The sequence below is a fragment of the Pelophylax lessonae genome (genome assembly GCF_965119305.1).
Source record: "Pelophylax lessonae genome assembly, chromosome: 2".
Taxonomy (NCBI): Eukaryota; Metazoa; Chordata; class Amphibia; order Anura; family Ranidae; genus Pelophylax; species Pelophylax lessonae.
The window spans coordinates 590,511,839-590,533,082 of record NC_138769.1 but is presented as its reverse complement, the minus strand read 5'-3'; the positions used below and the strand labels follow the sequence as shown (position 1 = coordinate 590,533,082).

At 43.4% G+C, this 21,244-nt stretch overlaps 1 protein-coding gene across 1 annotated transcript in view; it reads right to left on the bottom strand.

The window, feature by feature from the left end:
* VDR (vitamin D receptor) overlaps positions 1–15,318 on the bottom strand; it is a 365,732-nt gene extending 350,414 nt beyond the window's left edge. Inside the window, exon 1 of the mRNA XM_082246135.1 lies at positions 15,182–15,318. The gene's annotated coding sequence lies outside the window, so the exon portion shown is untranslated. The remainder of the gene's footprint in view (positions 1–15,181) is intronic.
* Positions 15,319–21,244: the final 5,926 nt, after the last annotated feature.

Below are 21,244 nucleotides of genomic sequence, written 5' to 3'. Positions count from 1 at the left end.
GTTATATACAATTTTATATATACCATTCATTCGTTAAATGTATTTATTTTTGTTTATAATATATTATTTACATTCCTTATAATTACATTTATTTATATTAATTTATTGTTCTTTCATTGTGAGTTATTTTATAGGTTTTTTCTTGCCAACATGTCACCCATTCCCCATTATAATTTAATACACATTTTTTTAATATCATATATATATATTTGATAATGATTTTTATAATTTCTGAATAGGATAGTCATCAGGGATTAATGATATATTTGCCCCGTGTAGCATAATCCATTATTGTACTCCTACAATATGTTGCTTTGATCAATTGACCACCAGAGGCTTCCATATCATTATAACAGCCGAGTTGTTTTGTACTCAAAACGAGGCGTGGCGCATGCATGATCGCACGATCCTGCCTCAATATTGAGTCTCCGCTTCTTTAATGTTTTTTAACGAGGCTTCATATGCATGTTTTTACGCGATTCCGTTCTCACAGGAAGCTTCTAACCATCACATACAAGCCTCACACTGAGAGTAAGGCTTGGATTATGGAGTATGTTTCCGCTTTTTATACATACTAGCCTCGTAGTGAAAATGAGGCTTGGAACACATGCTCAGGCACTATTTTGGCAAGATACAGGAAGTGATTTTTAACAGGTAAACGGTGTCACTTGTTGTCTATCTTAATTGGGGTTATATTTACTATTTAACCGCTTTACGACCACCCACCGCAGTTATACTGCGGCAGGCAGCCGCTCCTGGGCAAACCGGCGTAGCTATACGTCGGTGGGCGAGCGTGCGCCGCTAGCGGCACACTCACGCCCTTGCTCTTCAGCGGGGAAGCCGATGCAACGGCCAGGCAGCTCAGATTGCCGCCTGACACCCGCGATCATCGTTCCCCGCTGAGAGAGAAGAACGGTCAGCTGTTATAAACATAGCTGACCATTCTTCTCCCTGGAATGATTATAGAGCTCCTGTGATCCTTCTATATAGGTACACAGGTCTCTATGGTCATTTCACAAGCCACACACCCCACAGTTAGAATCACTCCCCTAGGCTCACATTTAACCCCTTGGTCACTGTCATTATTACAGTAACAGTGCATATTTTTAGCACTGATTACTATAGTAATGTCGCTGGTCCCCCCAAAAGTGTCAGTAAGGGGTCCAATCTGTCCGCCGCAATGTCGCAGTCCTGCAAAAAAAAAAAAAAAAAATTGCATATAAAAACCCAATAAAAATGACATAAATCTTTCCCGTAGTTAGTAGACGCAATAACATTTGGGCAAACCAATCAAAATAAGCTTACTGCGATTTTGTTTACCAAAAATATGTAGCAGAAAACAAATAGGCCTAAAATGTTGAAAAATTTAGATTTTTAATTTTTTTTATTTGGGAATGCTATATAGCAGAAAGTGAGCAATATTGTTTTTTGTTTTTCAATTTTTCTCAAAATTGTCTCTCTTTTTTTGTTTATAACCCAAAAAAAAAAAAAAAAAAAAAAAAAAAAAAAAAAAAAAAAAAAAAATCGCACAGGTGATCAAATACCACCAAAAGAAAGCTCTTTTGTAGGGAAAAAAGAAAGGACGTAAATTTTGTTTAGGTACATCGTTGCACGACTGCGCAATTGTCCGTTAAAGTAACGCAGTGCCGAATTGCAAAATAGGGCCTGGTTATTAAAGCGGAGTTCCACCCATTTTTAATAGGTTGGAATACATAGATCTATGTAATCCCCTTTAAAAACAGCTTTTACCAATGGAAACTTTTTTTTTTTGCTAGTAAATACCTTAATTTCGGCTTTATTCCTCCTCTCCTCACTTCCTGGTCCGATCGGCGATGACGTCATTCGGCGATCCGCAGTGTCTGCTGGGATGTATTCTATTCCAGAAATCTCGCAGTAGCTGTATCTGTACTGAGCCGTGCCTGCCCCGCCTCCGCCCCGCCTCCTCTCTTTGAGTTGCATTGTATGAATGTATTAAGGCCGTTCTCTGCCCCGCCTCCGCCCCGCCTCCTCTCATTGAGTTGTATTGCAATACAACTCAATGAGAGGAGGCGGGGCAGAAAACAGCCTTAATACATTCATACAATGCAACTCAATGAGAGGAGGCGGGGCGGAGGCGGGGCAGAGAACAGCCTTAATACATTCTAAAATGCAACTCAATGAGAGGAGGCGGGGCAGGCACGGCTCAGTACAGATACAGCTACTGCGAGATTTCTGGAATAGAATACATCCCAGCAGACACTGCGGATCGCCGAATGACGTCATCGCCGATCGGACCAGGAAGTGAGGAGAGGAGGAATAAAGCCAAAATTAAGGTATTTACTAGCAAAAAAAAAAAGTTTCCATTGGTAAAAGCCATTTTAAAGGGGATTACATAGATCTAAAGTTCCAAAAATGGGTGGAACTCCACTTTAAAGGGGGCAAATCCTTCCTGTCCAGAAGTGGTTAAGGGGGCAAATCCTTCTGGTCCAGGAGTGGTTAAACTGCAGTGGCATCAACAGTAGCATACCCCAGATGATGTCTAAGCAGACAGAACACATTGGGTTGACTCTTGTCCATGCTAAAGCTATACCAATCTTGTCTCCAAATATCACTCAAACCGTCCTCCCCGCTCCTCTCAAGACCTCCTACTCTCCAGCTCCCTAGTCTCCTCCTCCCATGCTCGTCTCCAGGATTTCTCCAGGGCCTCTCCCATCCTCTGGAACGCTCTACCTCAACCTGTACGTCTATCTCCTACGCTAGCTGCTTTCAGGCGATCCCTGAAAACTCATCTCTTCGGGAAGCCTATCACTAATCTTCCATCAGCTCATTCCCTACTGTTACAACCTCTTGTAACACCTGCCCCACCCCATTAGATTGTAAGCTCTTCTGAGCAGGGCCCTCTTAATCCTCTTGTATTTTATTGTATTGTAACTGTATTGTCTCCCTTTTATATTGTAAAGCGCTGCGTAAACTGCTGGCGCTATATAAATTCTGAATAATAATAATAACTTACAGATCTAGTTTGAAAGCGCTTTTTTATCTACTTCACTGTAAGGCTACGTTCACATGTGGGCGTAGCGGATCACGGGCAGAATCCCCGCGATCTGGAATCGATACAAATCGCAGGACGCCTGTGCGATGCCCGTGATTTGCAATGACACCCCAAATGCTGTGCGATGTTGCCGCGATTTCCAATGGCCGAATCGCGGTAACATCGCGCAAACATAATCGTGGGACACATGACGCCCAAAAAAAGCTCTTGTACCTTTTGTTGGGCGTCCTGCGATTCTGTTTGCGCGATGTTACCGCGATTTGGCAGGCGGAAATCGCGGCAACATCGCACAGCATTTGGGGTGCCATTGCAAATCACGGGCATCGCACAGGCGTCCCGCAATTTGCAATGATTCTGGATCACGGGCAGAATCGCGGTGATTCTGCCCATGATCCGCTACGCCCACATGTGAACGTAGCCTAAGTGTTATGAACTTTTAATAAATACCTTCTGTTTATGATTTTACACTATGTGGAGCTTTTTGTTTCCTTTCCTTGACTTATCCGTTATGGGAGATTATTCATCTTGAGAGGCTTACATTCTCTGCATAGATCCGGATTGATGACGGTTAAAATAATTTTTCCAACCCATGAAAGCGTGAAGGTGATTGGTGTGAAGGGCCATCCGTTGTCCCCCCCTGGCATATTGGGTGTGTATACCAAACTGAGTCCACTCACTCTGGTAAGCCTCATTATATTATATATATATATATATATATATATATATATATATATATATATATATATATATATATATATATATATATATATATTGGTGGTTAATGGTGTCACAGCAAACTTTCGTTTACTCACCTCTGGAACACACATTTGAAGAATTTTGGTTTCATACTCACTTCATTTAAAAAGGACTTTTTGTTTATTCTCACTCACTTTTTTATTGTGATGTACCAACAAGGCAGATCTCCTTCTAGTTTCCAAATATATATATTGTATCTATGGATCCCATATTTTTAAAATAAAGCTATTTTGTCATGTAAAACTTTTTCTCGTTCACCATAATCCACTACAATTTTCCTTTTACCCAATCGAAGGGGATAACGGGTGATTTCCAAGATCAGGCAATAGCTATCATACCTGCTAAGAAAAAAAAAGATCAACTTTTTAGTATGTCTCTGTGTCTCTGGTCTATTAAGAAGGGCTTGCCAAGAAGATTTTGTAAGGTTGGCCTGAGATCCCCCTGAGGAAGGCACTTAGTCCCTGTGTCGTCACACGTAGGGGAGGGGCCAAGCATATGTCAGTGAATAAAGTATCTTACAGCGAGGAAAGCTGATACATATGAGTGCAGCGGTATCATTGAACTGATCGTTTATGGACCATCTAACTGTAAACTTTGCTTGAACAGACTGGTGCGATCTAGCACCAGTAGCATGCAAGAGATTTTAAACTATTTTAATAAATAGATTTTATAAAAACATTATTTGAACCATGGATTGTCATTTTTTTCCTATGTATGTGAACTGCTGAGCTCATCATCCAAGATTGGGAACCCACACCCTGGAAGAAATGATCCACTTTTCTCCTGTTGGAAATCTATGCTGGTATTAACCAAGCTTAATTGCAAGGTCACATTCCATAAGGTGAGCATCCACCCCAAGGGGGGGGGGTCACAAGAGTGAAGGCGAAACATCACACAAACCACTCTGCATTATTTAAGCCTCGTACACACGCAGCGATTATCGGCCGACCGATCGGCCGTCTTTTGTCCAGTGTTGTTGTGTTGGTTGAAATGTGCTCTAGACTGCACACAAATTTTCTCGGCCAACAAAAGCCAACTTCAGAAGTGATGTCATGTGCTGGTTAACTTTCCGTGTGTTTTTTCTTCTCTGAGCATGCCCAGTGTTGCTCATCTGAATTTTGTCTGCCGAAATCTGTACTGACTGATGGAAAATCGGCCGTTCTGTTGACGGCCAACAAAAATTTTATAGCATGCACACCAGATTTTGTTCGGCCGAAAAGTCGGAGTCGGTTGTCGGAAGCATCATACTAACAAGCCGAAAATCGGCCGATCGGACGTTGGCCGAAAATTCACAGCCAACAATCGTTGCGTGTGTACGAGGCATTAGGCTTCGGATTGTCTACTTATTTATTAATTGAGCACTGGTGATTGGGACTGATAAATATACCCATATAATTACGGATTTGTTAACAAAATTTGGATGATTTTTATTATTTATTGGCACCATTTATTGGTATTATTGAATTATACAAGCATTTTATTACAGATTTATATAGATTTAATTTCAGATTATTGATGTTTTACTGAATGTATTAATTATTCTGTGCATCATATATAATTCATCATTGGATTAATTGGATGTTTTCAGACTGGTTATAGTATACCACATGAGTATTTTACCACAGATTCACATAGTTGTCTATTCTATATTTTTTAATTGCGCAGCACTTTCTACATTTATTATCTTTGGGATTTATAGCCTTTAATTGATAAAGTAGCTATTGGGTCTCTGTATAAAATATGTAATATGGTTAGGAAATTGGGTCCAAACCCATATTTCACCAATTTATAAAACAGAAATACCCATGAGAGGGAGTCAAAGGCTTTATGAAAATCAAGTGATAATAACATGCCACTTCTCTTCCCTATCCCATCCCAGTTGGACTTTATGGCAGATAGATCGTCAATAACTCTCCTTGTCTGATCTGGAACCTGTTGCAAGGGGGCGAACCCAACCTGATCCAAAACAATATAGCAAGAAAAAAAATCAATTTATTCCTTCTGGCAGCCAGAATTTTTTTTAGAATTTTCAAGTCTTCATTGATCAGTGAAATCAGATGATAGTTGCCAAACTCTCTATGATCCTTCCCGACTTGGGAATGATGTGAATAAAAGCGGCATTCTCATGAGGAGGTAAATACAAGCCTCTTCTCAGATCAATAAAGAAGCTACTGAGATAGGGAGACAATAGCTCTGCCTAATTTGTATAGTAGTGACGTGGGAATCCATCCAGACCTGGTGTTTTTGAAGGGTTTTTAAGTCTAGTTGCCATCTGCACTTTCTCCACGGTAAAGTCAACCTCCGTAAGTTCCGAATGATTTCTTGCCAGAGATGGAAGTGGAAGACCCTCAAAACTCTTCAGCTTTACTTTCTTTTAACAAAAAGGTTCATAAGATGCATATAATTGAGCATAAAAAATAAATAATTCTATCGTGATCAGTAGAGGGTTTTTAATAAGAGTTTCTATGCTAAGACGAAGTTTAGGAAAGGCCAAGGCAAAATGTTTGGGTGATAGTTTCCTAGCTAATAATGAGCTGGGTTTGTCGCCTAATGTGTAAAATGTATGCCTGTCCCATCTATTGGCCTTTACTGCTTTAGCAGTAATGCCCCGTACACACGCATCGATTATTGGCCGGGAATTTTCGGCCAATGTCCGATCGGCCGATTTTCGGCTTGTTAGTATAATGCTTCCAACAACCGACTCCGACTTTTCGGCCGAAAAAAATCTGGTGTGCAGGCTATAAAATTTTTGTTGGCCGTCAACAGAACGGCCGATTTTCCGTCAGTCAGTACAGATTTCGGCAGACAAAAATCTGATGAGCAAGACTGGGCATGCTCAGAGAATAAAAAACACACGGAAAGTAAACCAGCACATGACATCACTTCTGAAGTAGATTTTTGTTGGCAGAGAAAATTTGTGTGCAGTCTAGGCACATTCCAACCAACAAAACACCATTCTGGACAAAAGTCGGACGATCGGTCGGCCGATAATCATTGCGTGTGTACGAGGCATTAGGCTCAAAGCTGTGAGAGCTTTTTCTATTTGCTTGCGCAAGTCCTGGCAGGGACACCTTTTTTGTGCCTGTAGAAGCCGGTGCAGAGCTGTTTCCTGTTCGCTAATTTTGTTTCATTCTAGAGGCTATCTGGATTAATTTACCGCAAATAGTGGTCTTTTGTGCCAACCGGGTTAATAGTGGGGGAAGTGTCAATCGGATTATTACTTAGAAAGAAGAGGTGGATGTACTATAGGTAAGCACAATGCATTACCAAACTACTATAAAAAAACTCAGATCTTCAACAATATTCTATGCAAGAGGCAGAAAAATCTTTTTTTAAGCAAACGATACAATGATCAGTATGCAAAACACCACATACATTGCTTAAAAAAGAAACACATACATTGCTTAAAAAAGAAACAAAAAAATAAAAAGCAACAAAAAAGTATTTGCCAATGAGAAAGGCTTATTTAATAAAACAGTTCAAAGTGCTCCGACGTGTGCCAAGTGCTGCAATCAGTATTGGAATACAATTTTTAGTCTCCTAATCTAACTGCAGAAAAGCGAAACCAGTTTACTATGGCTTACAGCATTTTTCTCACAGCGACTTTTACTTTACACTGCTTTATTAAAGCGGTATTAACCCTTTAGCTGCCAGACCAGTGTTTGCATTTTCTGCACGTTTAAAAAAAATTATTTTATCCCTGAAGATTGCATAAACCGCCCAAAACATCATATTTTCTGAAAGCAGACACACTAGAGAACAAAATGTAGTACACGATATTAGAGCAAAGGTCAAGGAAACGCCAAATTTCAGTAAAAAATACATTGACGTTAAATCTAGGGCAAACACAATAAATTACCCAATATTTTTGGTAAAATTTAAAAAATAAACAAAATTAGATTGTGCTGAGTAAACAGATACCCAGCATGTCAAACCTTAAAATTGTGTGCGTCCGTGAAATGGCGTCAAACTTCATTACCCTATATTTTCCATCAGCAACACTTTGAAAGCCCTTACAGGTCATCAGTAAATCTGGTGATAAAATATTTGCTCTCACTCCAGCGTACGAGGTGATGGGTAAACGTGTATCACAATCAACATTTTCGTGCATTGGCAACCCAGATGCATGTGTTTACGTTCCTACATGGGTGTATGTGGGGGGGGGGGGCGGCTTCAAAAAATTTGGGGGGGGGGGGGATTTATGTGCTTGGGTTTAAGTTTACAATTTAAAAAAAAAAAAATTAATAACATAGGGGACAAAGTTCCCTTTTTGATGATGTTTTTGGGCAATTTTCTTAGATTCTCTCCGGGGGTGTTTGGAAACGGTTGGACGGCTGCCTGACTACCAGATCGATTCCATCTGACAGGCAGCAGTAGGCTTGTCAGTAAACAGACACTCCCAGTGCTTCCCCGTATGCACCAGTTGATGAGGTCACCCAGTGATGTCATTTGTTGCCCTATCCCTTAACTTATTTCGCTTTTTTTTGTTTGGGTCGGCGGCTGGCATTCATTGTAATTGACATTGGCCCCTTTCACATAGGCTTTCCAATCAGGTCTGCCTGTCAGTTTTTCAGGCATGCCTGTTTGGATGCTCCATGCACCCCAATGGAGTGGCGGATGTCCGCTGACACCCGCTGCTATACGATCCGATCCGATCCGGTCTGTGAAATCCAGACAGATGGAAACCCTATTTTCCATTCATCTGGAGGATCGGATAAAAATGGACAGGCGGTCCGTTTTCATCCGATCTCCCATAGAGGAGAGCGGGGATCTGACAGGTCCATCTCAGCACAGAGAGTAGAGACGGAGCTGTCATCCACCTTCTCAGCAGGGATCGGCGGATCGATTTGGGAAGGGGTTCCTACTTTATTTTTTATTTTTTGCAGTTTTTAGCTTTTAGTGTGCATGAAGCGTTATTTAGAGCCCATTCACATTAGCGCGACTTGTCAGGCGACTTGTCAGCCTGACAAGTCGCGCTCGGTCGCGGTCCATTGATTAGCACAGGACCCGTTTCTAATAGGAGCGACACAAGTCGCTCCGACTTAGAAAAAGGGTCCTGTACTACTTTGGGGGGACCTGGAGGCGACTTGCATTGACTTCCATTATGTGAAGTATCTGCAAGTCGCGCCGAAGTCGCGGTGCACGCGACTTCACAGGTCGCCCCCCAAAGTCGTGTCGCGCTAGTCTGAATGGACTCTTAAAGTAATATTTATACTTTAAAAACACACCAAAGATTAGTGATTAACCACTTTAACTCCAGCCACTGTGCTGCTACTGCGGCACAGTGGCTCGTTCCCGTCCAGCGACGTAGACCTACGTCGCTGGACTCCTCCCCCTGTAGGCAGCGCTCCCGCTGGTTTCAGTCACAGCGGGAGTCGGGCCAGGGGAGGAGCAGCGGCGATCGCCGCCGCTCTTCCCCGATCGTCGGGGAATCGAGTGAGGAGATCCGCCCGCCTGTGTAAACAGAGCGGGCGGATCTCCTAAGTGACAGGGAGTGACAGATCGGAGTGTTCAGCATAGCTGAACATCCGATCTGTCCTTCTGTCACATAGTCACCTCCCCCCACACACGTCAGTAAGCACCAGGCATACATTAACCCCTCCCTCTCCAATAAAATTAACCCCTTCACTGCCAGTGTCATTTTTACAGTAACAGTGCATATATATAGCACTGATTACTGCAGTAATGTCACTGGTACCCCCAAAAGTGTCAAAAATGTCAGTCAAGGGTCCGATCTGTCCGCCGCAATGTCGCAGTCCCGCAAAAAAAAAAAAAAAAAAAAAAAAAAATCGCAGATCGCCGCCATTACGCGTTAAAAAAAAAAAAACACCAAAAATGACAGAAATCTTTCCCGTAGTTAGTAAATGCAATAACTTTTGCGCAAACCAATCAAAATACGCTTATCGTGATTTTTTTTTACCAAACATAGGTAGCAGAAAACAAATTGGCCAAAAATTTTAAAAAAATTAGATTTTTACATTTTTTTGGGGGGGGAATTTCATATAAAAAAATGTTAAAAATATTGTTATTTTTTCAAAATAAAACGCTCTTTTTTTGTTTATAGCGCAAAAAGTAAAAAGCGCACAGGTGATCAAATACCACCAAAAGAAAGCTCTGTTTGTGGGAAAAAAAAGAACGTAAATTTCGTTTGGGTACGGCGTCGCACGACCGCGCAATTGTCAGTTAAAGTCGCACAGCGCCGAATCACAAAAAGTGGCCTGGACGTAAGACAGTAAAATCCTCCGGTGGTAAAGTGGTTAAACAAAAAAAAAAAAACATGGTCTTTAAACTGCAGCTGATAAGTAATATCAATGTAATCAAACCACTAATAGTTTCAAGTCCCCCTATCAGATGAACACACATTGCCCTCATTTTTGTACTACATATTGCATACTATACATTTCAGAAATGATTATTATGAATTCAAAATACTCATTAATTGCATGTGCATAGGTTTTAAATGCATTTTCAAAGCTCATGACTAGGAAAGTGACATAACAGAAAACAATGTAAAAACCCTAGGTGTATAAGCAATTTTAACATTAATTACTAGGAAAGTGACTATAAAAAAAAAAAAAAACCTGTGAAAGGAAAGACAGAAGAACATTCAGGAGCACACAAATGCATGCAATGTGCCCTGGAACATACAATAATATCTAGGGTTGGGCACGCACTGTCAATTTTTGGTAGTATGATCATGCTGCTAAAATTGCCTGCAATTTTTCACTGCACATAGTTGCACTGTGCAATCATTAGTGAATAAACCCTTTTACATGCAAAACTCCATTGTTTCCTACGCGTATCGATCAATCGACAATTGTTGGCAATTCACTGCAGGCATCTTTAGATTGCTATGCCAAAAAGCCCATGTACCACTATTATTTTTCTGCATGTGGCTAGATATATGAAGCAAACACAAGTTCACTTTGTGTTCACTGTAGTAAAATTACCCCCAGAGAGACAGAACGGCTAAAATGTTGCAACTACACAATGTCATAAAAAGGTTACAAATTGTGTTCTTGTCTCGCCTGCCTTGTTTTGAGGAAGAGAGAAGGACATCCACGGGAAATATCGAAGATAATATCTGTAAATGAGCCATAACTGCCCGACACAGGTTTATTTCTACCATTATCCTCATACCCACAGCTCAGACCTGGCATCTCTGGGCATAATGAATAAGTCTGGCATCAACATACGCTCGCCAACTGTTGTATTTACCTGGATATCAAACTATGTTTTATGTTGTGTGCAGGCTGTGTCACTGTACAGAGGATAGGTCTTATATCTGGAAGTATAGACACCAATTTTAAATCTACGCATTTATCTATAGACCATGATCAGAAGGTCGCTACAGAGGGAAGCTTCTCAAACTTCACTGGATTCTATAGGTAGACAGACTTATCAAAATAATCCAGGAGACATATTAGTCATAGCTTTTAACATTGGGAAACTTTGGTGGCCATGACAATACCCTGATGAAACAGATCACTGCTCTCATTTTAAAGAACTGACTCATAGCCACATAAATAAAAAAGAACAGGCAGGACAAAAACTGAATAATACCCATCGACTTACCAAATCTACTCACTGTCATAACATGTTGTGTGCCGCCCATAGACACAAAAACATGTCCGCATCAACACACCATACAGATGTACACACACACACACACACATATTATATATATATATATATATATATATATATATATATATATATATATATATATATATATATATATATATATATATATATATATATATATATATATATATATATATATAGTCCTTATCCACTCCGACTGAATGATGGAGTCCTACATATTATAAATGGTGTAACCCCCAAACCCCCATATTAATATGTAAGATTCTATCCTCCAGTCAGCGTGGATAAACACTAGAGGGGTCTAAATTCCGGACTTCAAGTGCTCAGTCCCAGTCAACCATGGTATTCAGCTTCATTCAGAACTTCCATTTAAGGTTGTATTAAACCCAAAAGCAAACATCCATTATCCTGCACCTTACCAATTCTTAGATGTGATGGCTGCGTTGTTTTCTTTTATTTAGGCTTTCTTACCTTTATTTCCATCTGGTGATCCTGCCATTAGGTTGGTTGTTTTTCAACAGACCAAGAGCTGTCCTGCAGATGTAGCAGTTACGGGGGGGGGGGGGGGGGGGTTGAGGCAAACAATGTTTTTGCGGAAATGTAGGCTCTGCAGCTTATTCATTTGAATGGGCTGCCGTTCCCGCGCAAATGTGGCCCGCATAGCACATGGTGTGTGAACCTAGAGTAAATCTACTAGTCAATCTAAAGCTGGATACACACTATACAATTTTCTTTTAGATTTTTTCCTTTAGATTTACCAAAACCATATAATATGAGGTCACACCTGAAGCCTTTCAATTTTTATGCAATCAGGCAGGCCTTTGCACTACATAGTCAAAGGTAAATCTAAAGGAAATCAAACCACAAAAGTTGTATAGTGTGTATCCAGCTTAACACTCCCCTGACCCAGACTGACAACGCTGCTGTCTAATAGTGCCCTCTATACTCCTTCATACAGATTGGGGGCACCCTAATACAGGAGGTGTGTTACTGGCCAGATCATAAGGTGAAAACAGAGAATTTATTTTAAGCCTGAAAAAAGAAAACGAAAGCAGCAGATTAGCAGATTATGCAATTTTCTCGAAAGAAAATTGCTCGATTTCCCCATCAACATAATCAGTGTTGATGGTTCAGTGCTATGATGTTCTCCCGGCGGGGAGCCATCACTTCTGGCACGTATAGCTGCAGGCACTGATCGCAAAAAAAAAAAAAAAAACACAACAGGCCAGTTGTACTGAAGTCCAATTGATGGATGGACTCCAGACAACCAGCCATCCAATAGGTGGATCAAATCTCGGCCAGTCCCTGCTGAACTGGCAAGGATTCAATACGTCTTTGGTCAGCTTCATATAACCACCACATCTAAAGATTGGTAAGCAGCAGTATAATGATATATAGATATATATATTTCTTTATTTATTTTAGTATAATCACATATTATGTAAAAGCCCAGCATAACATGTTTGTTATGTGTTTATTTGTGCTGTGTGTGTCAGTGTGTGTCTGTGTGTGTCAGTGTGCTTATTAGTGCTATGTGTGTGTGTCAATGTGTGTATTAGTGCTGTGAATGTGTCTGTGTGTGTTAGTGCTGTGTGTATTAGTGCTGTGTGTCAGTGTGTGTGTATTAGTGCTGAGTGTGTCAGTGTGTGTATTAGTGCTGTGTGTATTAGTGCTGAGTGTGTCAGTGTGTGTATTAGTGCTGTGTGTATTAGTGCTGAGTGTGTCAGTGTGTGTATTAGTGCTGAGTTTGTTCAGTGTGTGTGTATTAGTGCGGAGTGTGTCAGTGTGTGTGTATTAGTGCGGAGTGTGTCAGTGTGTGTGTGTATTAGTGCTGAGTGTGTCAGTGTGTGTGTGTATTAGTGTTGTGTGTCAGTGTGTGTATTAGTGCTGTGTCAGTGTGCGTATTAGTTCTGTGTGTCAGTGTGCGTATTAGTGCTGTGTGTCAGTGTGTTTATTAGTGCTGAGTGTGTCAGTGTGTGTATTAGTGCTGAGTGTGTCAGTGTGTGTATTAGTGCTGAGTGTGTCAGTGTGTGTATTAGTGCTGAGTGTGTCAGTGTGGGTATTAGTGCTGAGTGTCAGTGTGTGTATTATGGCTGTGTGTCAGTGTGTGTATTAGTGTTGTGTGTCAGTGTGTGTATTAGTGCTGTGTCAGTGTGCGTATTAGTTCTGTGTGTCAGTGTGCGTATTAGTTCTGTGTGTCAGTGTGCGTATTAGTGCTGTGTGTCAGTGTGTTTATTAGTGCTGAGTGTGTCAGTGTGTGTATTAGTGCTGAGTGTGTCAGTGTGTGTATTAGTGCTGAGTGTGTCAGTGTGTGTATTAGTGCTGAGTGTGAATTAGTGCTGTGTGTCAGTGTGTGTATTAGTGCTGAGTGTGTCAGTGTGTGTATTAGTGCTGAGTGTGTATTAGTGCTGTGTGTCAGTGTGTGTGTGTATTAGTGCTGTGTGTCAGTGTGTGTATTAGTGTTGTGTGTCAGTGTGTGTATTAGTGCTGTGTGTCAGTGTGTGTATTAGTGCTGAGTGTCAGTGTGTGTATTAGTGCTGTGTGTCAGTGTGTGTATTAGTGCTGAGTGTCAGTGTGTGTATTAGTGCTGAGTGTCAGTGTGTGTATTAGTGCTGAGTGTGTATTAGTGCTGAGTGTCAGTATGTGTATTAGTGCTGTGTGTCAGTGTGTGTATTAGTGCTGTGTGTCAGTGTGTGTATTAGTGCTGTGTGTGTATTAGGGCTGTGTGTCAGTGTGTGTATTAGTGCTGAGTGTGTCAGTGTGTGTATTAGTGCTGAGTGTGTCAGTGTGTGTATTAGTGCTGTGTGTCAGTGTGTGTATTAGTGCTGTGTGTCAGTGTGTGTATTAGTGCTGTGTGTATTAGTGCTGTGTGTCAGTGTGTGTATTAGTGCTGTGTGTGTATTAGGGCTGTGTGTCAGTGTGTGTATTAGTGCTGAGTGTGTCAGTGTGTGTATTAGTGCTGTGTGTGTCAGTGTGTGTATTAGGGCTGTGTGTCAGTGTGTGTATTAGTGCTGTGTGTCAGTGTGTGTATTAGTGCTGAGTGTGTCAGTGTGTGTGTATTAGTGCTGAGTGTATTAGTGCTGTGTGTATTAGTGCTGAGTGTGTCAGTGTGTGTATTAGTGCTGTGTGTCAGTGTGTGTATTAGTGCTGTGTGTGTATTAGGGCTGTGTGTCAGTGTGTGTATTAGTGCTGAGTGTGTCAGTGTGTGTATTAGTGCTGTGTGTGTCAGTGTGTGTATTAGGGCTGTGTGTCAGTGTGTGTATTAGTGCTGTGTGTGTCAGTGTGTGTATTAGTGCTGTGTGTCAGTGTGTGTATTAGTGCTGAGTGTGTCAGTGTGTGTGTATTAGTGCTGAGTGTATTAGTGCTGTGTGTATTAGTGCTGAGTGTGTCAGTGTGTGTATTAGTGCCGTGTGTCAGTGTGTGTATTATGGCTGTGTGTCAGTGTGTGTATTAGTGCTGAGTGTGTCTGTGTGTGTATTAGTGCTGAGTGTCAGTGTGTGTGTATTAGTGCTGTGTGTATTAGTGCTGAGTGTGTCAGTGTGTGTATTAGTGCTGAGTGTATTAGTGCTGAGTGTGTCAGTGTGTGTATTAGTGCTGAGTGTGTCAGTGTGTGTATTAGTGCTGAGTGTGTCAGTGTGTGTATTAGTGCTGAGTGTGTCAGTGTGTGTATTAGCACAGTCTGAGTGTTATCCTATGAGAGGGGTGTTCTCTCTCTCCCAGGTCCGGAGTAACCTTTGCCCAGGAAGGCTCCGGGACCAGCGGCGCCCCCTCACAGTTGTGGCCCCTTACCTGCTCACACACGCTGGCTCCGCGGCTCCTTTGCTCTTACAAGAAACTTCCTGTCACTCTGAGAAGAGTGGAAAACACAGCGAAGGACGTGACAAGTTTCCCCGAAGGGAGGGAATACCCCGGCCGGGGAGGGGGGGGAGGAGATAAGTTGGGTACGTCCTTCTTGTGTCAGTGCCCCATTCACTGACTACACCGTCACCCCTGCCTGCTGGGCTGCTCCGGGCCCCGCCCCCTACAGACTGACAGCCGCACTACTAGCTTGTCATTCGGGCTGAAAGCGGATGGCTCACCTCCTGGATGTTTACCGTCTTGCCGCCAGGGGCGCTGGGGAGCTCGTGCCCCCCTTGTTCATAGAACGAGTGATTCTGCAGCCAGGTCGGGAGGTCAGTCAGCATGTGTCCGGAGTGCTGTGTGTGTCTATGGGACTGTGACATCAAAGTCCCCAATGTCCGATCACTGCCTGCGAGCGTGCTGTGCTCACATAGAAATCCTCCATAAGGGCTCATTCACTCCGCATGCTTTGCTGTGTGTATTGATAACGTACCGGGAACCCACGTCCAGTGCTTGTCATGTATTCCAATGGGAAGTCAGCAGTCAGTTCCAGGGATTGCAGTACAAGGACAACCTGCTGCAGTATTAGTGCCTGAACCTGTCAAATCACACACAGAGGAAACCATTGTCCATGAGCGTTATGCTGCGTTCCAGTGTGTTTTTCATGCATTTTCAGGGCCTTTTTTCTCCTCTTTCTTTTTTTTTTTTTTTTTCCTTCACATTACTCATTCACGCAACAAAAAACGCACTGCAAATCTGTTCTGGATGCGTTTCTGCCTGTGTGTTCCAGTGCATTTATGATGCATCCCAGATGCGTTTTTTTCCACTACTGCGTTCTGGTGCATTTTTGATGCTTTTCAGTGCGTTTTTGATGCGTGTTTGAAGCATTTTCACTGCTCTTTTTTTTTTTTTCTTCACCTTGCTGGTTCACGCCACAAAAACGCACTCCAGATCTGTTCCGGATGTTTCTGCATCCACATTCCGGTGTTTCTGATGCATTCCAGATGCTTTTTTTTTTTTCACTGTTGGTTTCTAATGCGTTCCAGTGCATTTTTGATGCGTCCCAGTTTGTTTTTGAAACATTTTCTCTGCCTTTTTATTCTTCACCTTGCTGGTTCATGCCACAAAAACGCACTCCAGAGCTGTTCTGGATGCGTTTTCCCATCCACGTTTTTGGCGCTTTATGGTGAGTTTTTGATGCGTTTCTGATGCATTCCAGATGCTTTTTTTTTTTATTTTGCACTGTACTGTGTACCAGTGCATTTTTGATGTTTTCCAGGGCATTTTTGATGCGTTTTACTGTGTTTCAGTGCAGGAAAAATGCAGCATGTTCTACTGGTGTTTTTTTTTTTTGTTTTTTTTTTTTCTTCTGAAACTGGAAAGTCCTGGAACTGACTGCACTGGTGTAAACTATGCCATTGGTCTGGACACCATATATCTAGGGATGCACCGATCCGATATTCGGATCGGATATCGGCGCCGATATGGCCATTTTGGATGGATCGGGGGATCGGTAACATTGACCGATCCACTGGCCGATCCGGTTTTTGCTTGGTAATGGCTCAGCCATCCCTTACTAGGTGCAGTAGTAGTATGGGATGGGAGCCGCTACTTCCTGTATAGGGCCGGCTCACAGGCGGAGTGATATCAGATGCACTCCGTCTGTGAATGGAGGAGCCGTACACAGGAAGCAGTACAGAGCTTTGCTCTGTACTGCAGCCACTTGCTTTGTGTGTAGCTCCGGATCGGTTCCGGTATCGGCGATTTCACAACGCCAGGTATCGGGTCCAAAAAAGTCGGATCGGTGCATCCCTACATATATCCTACTTTGCATGTGTTTTTGATGCAGAAAAAAATCCCACTGGACTGCATGTGGTGTGAACAGGCCCTACATGGGGACATGTGCATTTTAAAGCGTTCCAGTACAGTTCAGTGCAGAAAAAAATGCAGAATGTTCTACTTTTTTTTTTTTTTTTTTTTACTGGAACTGACTGCACTGGTGTAAACTATGCCATTGTAAATCATAATACCTACAATCCATGCTTTTCTGATGCAGAAAAAAATGCACAGGACTGCATGTAGTGTGAACCAGCCCTAATGCATTTTGATGTGTTCCAATGCTTTTTATATGCGTTATTTCACCTTTTTTTTTTTTTTTTTGCTATTTTTGGTGCATTTTAGATGTGTTCCAGTGTGTTTTTGCTGCATTTCAGTACAGTTCTGTGCAGAAAAAAAACGTGGCAAGTTCTGTGCAGAAAAAAATGTGGCATGTTCTGTTTTTTTTTCTGCACTGGAACTGACTGGTGTGAACTATGCCATTGAAATCCATATAATCTGTCTATGCGTTTTTAATGCATGAAAAAAACCGAACTGGACTGCATCGGGTGTGAACCAGCCCTAAGCTTTTTCAAGTGTCAAAAAAAAAAAACACACACACACACACTGAAATGCATTGAAAGTGCATCTAAATATGCCACATGTGGAATACTGAAATTGTGGTGCAAACCAGCCCTAATGCGTTTTTGGAAGAGCAGGAAAGCACAATAATCAAATAAAGTGGTTGTAAAGGCAGTTTTTTTTTTTTTTTTACCCCAATGCAATCTCTGCATTAAAGCAGGCCTTCAGTCTTTTTTTTTCCATCTTTCCATCTATTACACTTTCTACCCTTGTTGTTTTAACTTTGGATAGTAAAACATTTTTTTTTTTTTGCCAGTAAATACCTTATACAGCCCATTTCCTTTTTCCTGTCTGGTAATCGGCCTCGGCTAATGACATCATGCACAGCTCTCTCTCACGCTCATGAGAGTTTGCCAGCATGTGAGGGGCAGGGGCAGGAGAGTGGAGGAGGGATGAGTCATAAGTCATAGGAGGGCCAATGAGAGCTGCAGATCTGGAGGGGGTTTGATGAGGGCGGAGATAACAGGAGACTGCAGAGATCCATGAGTATTCATCCAGAGAGGAGAAATGTGCAGGAAAGTAGTGGTGTGTGTCTGTCTGTATATGTATGTGTGTATATAATGTGGCTTTGAAAATCTAGGAAGTGAACAGGCAGCAGCTTCAGTTGCCCACAGTTGAAATGGCTGCAGCCAGACTTAGTGGAGGGAGAAGTCTGTAGCATATTTGGCAAGTATAGAATCACAGTATATATAAAATGATATGCAAAGTGGTTGGAGGGAAGCTTCAGAAAGGCAAAGATGTTTTTATTACAAAGTATGTGAGCAGACTGCAGTTCCTCTTTAAGGTAAAAAAAAAAAAAACCTTTTCTGTGCAGCCCCCTTTATGCTTACCTGAGCCTGATCTCAATCCAGTGGTGTGCCTGAGAGCAGCAGCTCTTTCTCAGATTGATAGCAGCAGAATGCCGTTGTTGGTCAAACAATGCGACAAGGGAGCGGGGCAGGGCTGGGCCCCACTATCTGTGTCAATGGAAGGAGACAAGCGTGGCTCAGAATCAAACCAGCAGGTGTGCCACCATAGAAATCCACTTCCTATGGTGGCACAGTGAGAAGAGGAGGAGCCAGGAGGCCTGGCAGGGGACCCCAGAAGAGGCGGATTGAGGCTGCTCTGTGCACAACCATTGCAAGTATAATCAGGGGCGTACCTAGAGCATTTGGCACCCGGGGCGGATCCTATATCTGGCACCCCCCCCAGGCAACGAACATTGACGTGTCATGTGTAAAATGTATGGAGACCCCCTTTTACATTACACAGAACCCTTACCCCTGGACCCCTTTACATTACACAGCCCCCGTACCCCTGGACCCCTTTACATTACACAGCCCCTGTACCCCTGGACCCCTTTACATTAAACAGCCCCCTTACCCCTGGACCCCTTTACATTACACAGCCCCTGTACCCCTGGACCCCTTTACATTACACAGCCCCCTTACCCCTGGACCCCTTTACATTACACAGCCCCCTTACCTCTGGACCCCTTTACATTACACAGCCCCTGTACATTACACAGCCCCCTTACCCCTGGACCCCTTTACATTACACAGCCCCCTTACCCCTGGACCCCTTTACATTACACAGCCCCTGGACCCCTTTACATTACACTGCCCCCTTACTCCTGGACCCCTTTACATTACACAGCCCCTGTACCCCTGGACCCCTTTACATTACACAGCCCCCTTACCCCTGGACCCCTTTACATTACACTGCCCCCGTACCCCTGGACCCCTTTACATTACACAGCCCCTGTACCCCTGGACCCCTTTACATTACACAGCCCCTGTACCCCTGGACCCCTTTACATTACACAGCCCCCTTACCCCTGGACCCCTTTACATTACACTGCCCCCTTACCCCTGGACCCCTTTACATTACACAGACCCTGTACCCCTGGACCCCTTTACATTACACAGCCCCTGTACCCCTGGACCCTTTTACATTACACAGCCCCTGTACCCCTGGACCCCTTTACATTACACTGCCCCCTTACCCCTGGACCCCTTTACATTACACAGCACCCCATTGGAACCCTTTACATTACACAGCCCCATCCCCCATACAACCCTTTACATTACACAGCCCCCCAATATAACCCCTTTACAATACAAAGCCCCCACCAATAGAACCCCTCTACAATAAATCCTCCCATAGAACCCCTATACAATACAAAGCCCCCCCATAGAACCCCTATACAATACAAAGCCCCCCCCCCATAGAACCCCTATACAATACAAAGCCACCCCCCCAAAAAAAGAACCCCTTTACAATACAAAGTCACCCCCCCCTCAAAATAACCCCTTTACAATACAAAGCCCCCCCGCCCCCCCCCCCCTCAAAACAACCCCTTTACAATACAAAGCCCCCCCGCCCCCCTCAAAACAACCCCTTTACAATACAAAGCCCCCCCCGCCCCCCCTCAAAATAACCCCTTTACAATACAAAGCCCCCCCCCTACCTTTTTAGGAGGAGAGCGGAGGAGGAGGAACTGTTTAAAGCAGAGAGGATGTGAGAGACTCACTGTCACTCCCGAGCCCTGAATACACAGCGATCTGCGCCTCGGCGGGAACTGCAGAAGTTACTATGCTGATTAATGAGCAGGTGATTGGTTGATAGGCGGTCCTAGCAACCAATCGCCTTCTCATTAACCAGCATAGTAAACTGCGGCAGCGCCGATCGCTGTGTATTTAGGGCTCGGGAGTGACAGTGAGTCTCTCACATCCTCTCTGCTTTAAACAGTTCCTCCTCCTCCGCGGTGGAAGCAGTCTGGCGGCCGGCCCCGGGTGTCACCCTGATCTTCCCTGACACACTGACACCCCCCTAATGTGTGGCACCCGGGGCGGACCGCCCCCCCCCCGCCCCCCCTATTGGTACGCCACTGAGTATAATGTTTGTTAAATAAAACAAAACAACAGGACGGCCCAAACATGAAAGATGATAGGCTCCTCCTATCGGAAACACAATCAATTACAGTTATTAAAAGGCCCCACCCTTCCCTCTGCCCCTCAGTTTAGATTGTGTTTCTTCCTACGAAAAATTTGTTGTTTTCACTGACCTGCAGACTTTGGAAGTCAGATGGTCCCCCTGTGAGCCAGGTTCAGCAAACTGCCACGAGAGCTGAGCTCTACCTGCCGCCTCCTCAGGCTTCTCACAGGTCACCCCCATGATGACAAACCGTCCGTCACCCGGTGTGCCCCTCTTTGTTTTGTCTCCGGCGCCAGCAGCTCTCCTCCACAGGAACATTTTTTGAAAAGCCCGCCGGACGGGCGTCTCAAGCCTCTTGTTCAGACCGGAAATTCCGGTGACGTCAGACGCTACCGCACGGATGCGGAAGAGGAAGGTGGAGGAGACACCGGAACCGCTAGTGAGCGGTAGCGCAGACTCCCAGGCTACAGGAGCCCAGACAGCTGCAAGGGAGATGAAGCCCTCCACGACTCACCCTCCAGGAAAGGAGGAAGGGCTGGGCCAGGTGTCGGCAGCCAAACCCAGGTCGGAACCCGGTAAGTGCTGCAATGTATCATTGATGGTGCCTTGTTTTCTAAGTCTGCTGGGTACTGACATAGA